Consider the following 7728-nt stretch of genomic DNA (forward strand, 5'->3'; position numbering starts at 1 on the left):
TTTCACCAGTTTTTATCTGTTTAATAAAAAGTTTTTACGCGATGGAGGCGCTCTATGCCCCTAAAGTGTATAAATGCATGGTCCTTATTGTGTACCTTCAATTACAGAATTACTTTATGGGTGCTCTTATACTTCCCAGTTTTGATCACCTTTTTAAGGACCTCTGCCTTTGAGTTTTTTTGCTAGTTGAGCAGACTGGACAAAGGAGAACTGAACATTGCAGTACATCAATCACCCACTCTCCGCCAAATGCAGTGCTACCATATCTACTGAGCAAAAATCTGACAGAGGTTCTAATCCTTCCTCACTCCAGCCAAAATTAGTAGGAATATATTTTAATAACTTAGTTCACTAATGTAATAGAATTGCAGTTCCATGCCCAACTACAATAAAGTTACACTGACAAGGAAACAAGGGAGATAGCTCCCCTTCTCCCTCTGGACCTTGTCCTCTATCATTTGCCTACATCGCCTACTTAACAAGCGCTGAATATTGGAAATAATTTGACTGCCAGTCTAATAATTACGCATTAGTACATTATTTTGTCAGAGATTCCACCTGACTGATATTTACTGGCCTGGATTTTTCCAGATAAGGTGGCAACACTCCAATCAAGTTAACATAATGTTTGTTGTACCATAGAGAACTGATATAATGACACTGCTATATTCATTGATCAAACAGATGCAGTTTCCTTTGAACATTTTAAAGTAAGTTTGCAGAAAGTTTTGTTGTAAAGGAAACCACAGTAGTAGAAAGAAGTAGAAATTAGTATCTATCTTTCTATCTATCTATCTATCTATCTATCTATCTATCTATCTATCTATCTATCTATCTATCTATTTCTCTCTCTCTCTCTCTCTCTCTCTCTCTCTCTCTCTCTATCTCAGAAGAAAGGGAAAGTTGCATGCTGTACCATGTAGTTGCTCTTTGAACAGGTGTGAATATGGTTGCATGTTGTATCCCCTGTACTGTCTGAATATATTGTATGCTGGTAATAAAAAAATTCCCATGGAACAGATAAAACCATTATATTTTTCTAAACATAAAGCCCAGATACATCTGGACATCCTATGTGTCATGGTAACTCTTCTATTGAGGTCTAAGTGTGATGGCTTTTAAGATCTCCTCTCACTCTTATTGGGTGGCTCTATCTGTCAGTCTCACAGCTGGATCTGTCGCACTGACTTAGCCATTGATTGATTAATATGTTCTCATATGTCCCTGTAATATGCAGACATAGGCTAGCAGAGGTGATTGATGGCTGTAGTAGAGATCAGAGCTGTAGACTGGAAATATAATGCTGTATTTTCAACCGTAGAGATGAATTGCTTATTAAAAGCACAGCTTAATGCTTCTGAACATTACATTTTGTCATTGTGAATGGAAGATGACTGTGTTATTAATACCAGATCATCACATTGCAGCAACTCCTTCAGCAAAGGACTTGGCTGGGAGGGGCATTTGCCTCCTGGGCCAGTATTAGTAAGATATCTTGGGCTGGTGGCGCTGAGTGGAGATACATCACCATTAATACATCAGTCAAATTGGGACCTCCAACCAGTGACACATAATGGGCAATCTGCTCCCTGTTCATACCAGTGATCACAGCATCTATCAAGAAGGGAAGACTTCCAGCACCAACTTTCTTTGCAGCTCTTAGATGTCATGTGGCTGAATGCTGAGAACTGCTAAGGCAACGGATGCTGGAATATGTGAAAATCTGTGACAAAATAAAGCATGTCCTTTAGGAATGCCCACCTTTCACAATGCCCACTGATCCCTTCCAGTCCCATTCGGTAGTGTTTGCTCCCAAAGCCAAAGGGTTTCAGACAGTCCTCCCATGCGACTCACTACAACCTTCTCTTTAACTTGGCCAATGTGTGGATGCAAAACAAGAGTAAAGAAAAGTTTTGTATTTTGCTCAATTGAAAAGGATGTGATTGCAGCTGATCTTGCAGATATTGTTCAGCATGCAGATAACTATTTGTATTCCCTTTAGGAAACACCAACATGCTTGATGCTTGAATCAGACACTTCTATGACATTGTGTATTGTACTCTAGACATGTGCACTGGCAAAATAATTGTTATGTTTTGTTGTCATTCTGATTTTTCGTTATTTCGTTTTTTGGGATTCGGGTTCGAAAGTCAATACGTTTCAAGATTCGGATTCGGACAAAATTAGTTAGCGGTAGACTGTACGAATTTTCTTTGTGAACTAATTTTCATTGCAACAAAGTGACAAAAGATTAGACAAAAGGAAAAATAAATTAATTTTGTTTTTTTACAGTCCGCAGAAGAAAAAAGAAAGAAAGAAAGCGTGAGGTTCCCCTCTCGCTTCATAACAGACCCTTTAGGTCTGGTAGGAATTTTAAGGGGAACCCCCCCTCCCCCCAAAAATGGGGGAAAAAATGTGGGGTCCCGCCTAAAAGTCCTACCAGATCCTTGATTTGAGCTCAGGCCTGGCAGGGCAGAAAGGGGGGGGGGGCGATCGAGCGTCCCCCCTCCCTGCACCTTACCAGGCCACATGCCCTAGGCCAGGGGTCAGCAACCTTAAACACTCAAAGAGCCATTTGGACCCGTTTCCCACAGAAAAGAAAACACCGGGAGCCACGAAACCCTTTTGACATCTAAAATGACGATAACACGGCATATATCATTTTTTACCTTTATGCTATGTATATAGGTATATGTGGGCTTAGTAACGCACTGGACTCGGGGCTTACCTGAGACCCCATCTGAGTGTGACCCTGCAGAGCATACCATAGATCCTGCACAGCCCATCTGAGACTCTCTATGGTGGGCTCTGCAGGGCCTCAGGTGGACTGGTCCCTGGGTCCCTTTCGATGTACCTCCTCCCAACTCCTCTTACCTAGTGCTGCTGGGGCCAGGCCTCCTCCACCCCCTCTGCCATGCCACCCCTGGTACAGCTGATACTCATGTAAGAGGCCCCCCAGGCTGCCCAGACCCCTCACATGGGTACCGGCCATACACACACTTCTCCTCTCCCGCCGCCTGTTACTAGGGATGCAGCCGGGAGAGGAGGTGAGTCACAGGACCCGCCCCCTTGCTAAAAAGCCCGTCAGAAGTGCGGGGCCCCCGGGACCCTGCACTGCCGCATATTCCACTAGAGGAGGGTGGCCCAGGACCGGACCTCACTGGACCCCCAACAGCCTCAGGCCCCGAGGCCCCGGCGGTAGTTCCGTCCCTGGACAGGGAGCTGCATCAGAGGGATGAAAGAGCCACATGCGGCTCCGGAGCCTCAGGTTGCTGACCCCTGCCCTAGGCAGTGGGAGGGTGCCCCCATGCCGATGGGAACAAGGGCCTCTTTCCCACAACCCTAAACCTGTGGTTGTGGGGGTCTGCAGGCAAGGGGGTTTATTTGCATTGGGGTACCCCTTTAATTAAGGGGGCACCCAGATTTCGCACCCCCCTTGTGAATGAGTATGGGGTACTCATTCACTAAAGGGTTAAACTAAAATGTAGATAAACACATCACACTTTTAGAAAAAATCCTTTAGTTGAAAAAAAAACCAAAGAGTCGATTTCTGACAATTCCTTTATTTAAAAAAATGGCTCCATCGATGTAATCCAGTGTCTGAAATAAAAAAAGTCCCGCCGCACGACGACCCGTCTGAGTCCGGTGAAGATCCGCCGCAAAATGACATCTCTAGCCAGAACGTAAACAAATGGGCAGAGCAAGCCATGACATCATGGGGCTCGTTCCACCCATTTGACATTCTCATGCCATTCGGGTCCGAATAATTCATCGTTCCGAAACGCATCGCACATGTCTATTGTACACCCTGAACACCACAGAAACAGTAAAAGCAAAGTCATTTTTACACATGTAACACCCTTGTCTTATGCTAGCAACACATCTAGGTGGTTGATCTATTAAAACTGAAGGAAGGAACAATAGAGCAAATGAGGATTAATTGTAATGTCTAAATATTTCCTAAATACTGTACTATATCCAAATATAGCTGTGGTGTTATATGATCCTAATACAGATAATAATTATAATAATATTAATAATAATACAGTGAGGAAATAATCACAATAGGACCATACCTCACTGTTGCTGGTTTATCGCCAGTTTTTGTATAACAGTTAACAATTTGTTATGCTGTACTTAAATAAAATGATTCCATTGTGCAGTCACTAAATGAGATCTAATTAGCTTCCACCTGAATAAAACAAGTGTCAGATAGAAAACTGTCAATTCTATCTTCATTTCCAATGTATACTTGCTTCTTTGCTTGTAGCGCTACAGTTTTAATATGATATAAGGGACTTTTAAAAAGTTAATCTGTCTTTGAATAAGAGAAATCCGTTTGCCATATGAAGTTATTGAGTGTCAAATGGCACTGAGTGTTGCAGCAGCTGGCTCAGATCTTAGGGTTGTGTAGGGGACTCATCATGCTTGCACTGGGTTCAACTGCTTTGTTTTGCAACATGCTCTGACCCCTGTTGACCAAAGGCCCACCTAATAGTCTACAGAACAAATTCCATAGGCCCTTACTCCCTGCACTTACACAGCTGCTTTCACTAAGCACCATCCACAGACCGTAACATATCTAACAACAGATGAAATTATTGTGCAGCTGCTAAACTGCATAAGGCCAAAAGCATTGCCAGCCAATGACCAGTGACCTTTTCCCACTTGGTGGCCCAAAACATTCATGTCTGCAGGCCTTATAAATCTCCTTTTGCCCTGTCAGCCATGGACTCTGGAGCAGAGTGCTAATTAATTTCACAGGCAGTTGACAGTTTGAAAGCACAGGTAAGGAAAGTTTGTTCTAATGCTTGTATATATACTGTATATACTGTATATGTATATATATAGTATATATTTTTTTGCATGGTAATTAGGACAGATAATTTGACAACCATTATTCTTGTTTGGCCAGGCTGCCAGTCTGCACTGCTTTAGCTGATTGTATACATGTGCTGAAATGTTCATCTTTATTTTCATGTAGAAGAAGGAATATTTGGGGGTCTATTTATAAATTAGACCGCTTGTGCTGCTTTCCCTTTTACAGTCTGAGCTCTGCTGTACAGGGGATTGCAAGAGGCCGTATTCAGGAACTTACACTGCCTAGCTTTATTTTTATTTTTTTTAAATAAATGCAATGGTTTATTGTAGAATACAGAACTGCATTATTTAGGTTCTTTTATATCTGTCTGGAGTTCATCTTCAAGTAAGACACATTTAATTGCTGGTTCTCATGCCAATTCTCAAGTAATTTCTGTTTATGTACACCTAGCTGCACGCCTAGCCAGAGCACACATAAGGATGATGCTAAAAACCGGTACTAAGCAAAATATCTAGGCTGCCATCAGTAATTTATGCGTCTGGCTGCTTTAATGCTTTCTCAGGACCCAAAAAAGTATGCAGTATTCTGGATTGATACAGAAACTTGGTGCTTGCTTGTTTATGGTCGGCAACACAAAATATTGAAGTCCGAGCCAGTCAACAAGCATTTCCAGGATGAGATCAGAAATGGCAGTATCTGTATTTGCCTTAGAACAAGTTTCCTGAATGGTCAAATGTCAAAGTCTTTCCCTGCTTTATTACAACAAATATTTGGTCCCCCTCAACCCAGCTGACAAAAATGTTTTATTATTAAGGGTATGCCCAATATTGCATTTTGTTAGGGCAGGCTATAGGGAGAACAGGGTGAGTGGGCCGGGATGAATATGTCTTTATCTGACCACAATCTTTGGCTCTTCCTAGGGGCAGACATCTACGTTGCATGTGGTTTAGCCCACCCATAGATATGAGATGGTCAGAAATGGACAGGCAGGACAATAATCTCATAATCTATTGTTAAAAGGGAACTTGGGGAGGGGGTGGCAATTGATCAGACAGATTAGAGAACCTCTCCTGATAACTAATATCCCCCCATGATATAAGCAATTCCAACCCCTTAGAATGATTGGATCATGGCTACACATCTGGCCACCCTTTTATCTCTGCAGCCTTACCCTTTCTAGTGTGCTCAGAGTCCTCATCACTACCTCATTCCAGTCTGATACGCATGTGACAAGCTTCCAGGGTCATCATTCTAAAGATGGCAATGGACATGAGATGATGGTCTCGCAATCCACATCAGGGCAGCCAGATCAAGAAACTATCTTACATCTAAGGTCAACTGCTGACTTGGGTGGGGGAGCACTCAAGTACTCATGTTAAAGGAGAACTATGAGGTGAGTGCTTTTCACTCACCTCATAGTTCTAGCCAACCTGTGACAATGAGACTGTCACAGGTCGGCTCAGTAGATAGGGAGGTGAGCGAACACATACCGGCGTTCGCTCACCTCTCCATCCTGTCACAGCTCTCTGCCGTGACAGGGGAGGGGCTGGATTCCCCCCTCCCCGCTCCGTTCCGCCAGCGCTGACTGGCAGATCGGATGGCGGAGGGGGCAGGTACAGCTGGCTCTGCCTCTTGATAGGCAGAGCCAGCTGTCACTCACGCAGCTGGGCGGATCCAGACATAATTGTCGGGATCCGCTTCAGCTGCGGCGTCTCAGTATACCGCGAGCAGTAGCTCGCGGTATACTGTGGCGTCTCAGTATACCGCGAGCTGTAGCTCGCGGTATACTGAGCTTAGGGTGACGGGAGGACGCTAGTTTGTTTCCTCCCGTTACCCTAAGGAGAACTATGGGGAAAAGCCTTAACCCCATAGTTCTCCTTTAAGTTCAAATTAGACATAGGTCAGTTTCTCTGTCAGTGTGTGTGTGGAGTGTGAGAGAACTGGCAGGATGGCCAAGCAATGATTAGAATAGCTACCGATTAACCATTATGTATTTATCTATTGCATTAACAATTAAATGATTTAGAAATTGATTTAAATAAAAACTTAATTTTGCTATTTCCTAGTTATGAGTATTTTTCTGCTCTTTCATTCTCCAATCAGCTGGCTGTGGGCAGCACTGTATTCCTTAACTCTAACAGTGAAAATTGTGTCATCCTATGCACTGCTATTGATTATTTTTATCACAAAAGTGGCTGAATAGAATTACAAATCTTATGACAGGTAAAACAGTTGGCATACAGTATGTGTAATTCGACTTTAAAGCAGGGTTGCTAGCAATGCTAAATACACAAAGTCAGTGTAGATTTTGTATACAGAAAAGAAAGCAAATCAGGATAGATAATTGTCCGGAGAGGCAACTATAAAAAATACGAATCCACCTGGCTACCGTGGATTGCCTTTAAAAGATCATCCAGAATTCTATAGGCTATGGGAGAAAACCGTCAACATGAAGAAAATATACTATTAGGAAAACAAATGAAGAAGCGGTAGACTTCTACAGTGAGAGGGGCATAGGAAATAGTAAAATTTAGTGCCATAGGTAACGTTAAGAACCTTACAAAGAAAATCGGAAGGCCCTCCCCCTTCAAATCCCCCTTTCATATTTCTCCTTCTTCCCTTTCCCTACTTTCTCCCCCTTTTCTTTTTTTTTTTCTCTTCCTTTTTCTTTTTATTTATTTTTTTCTTTTTAGTGCATATTTTCCTTTTATATTTTGGTAACACTTACTGTATGAAGCATGTGACGGACAGTACCACTCCGCAGGCCGGCAAAACGTCCGGACGGGAGTGAATCCTGCCCGCCTACACTTAATGCTGGAATTCAACTGTTAAAATGTACTTTGATGTAAAACGAATAGATGTTAAAGTTACCTTGTTTATTTTGAAATAATAAAAATTGAATTATT

This window comes from Nanorana parkeri, unplaced genomic scaffold, assembly GCF_000935625.1.
Source record: "Nanorana parkeri isolate BGI_ZX_2015 unplaced genomic scaffold, ASM93562v1 scaffold807, whole genome shotgun sequence".
NCBI classification, from domain to species: Eukaryota; Metazoa; Chordata; class Amphibia; order Anura; family Dicroglossidae; genus Nanorana; species Nanorana parkeri.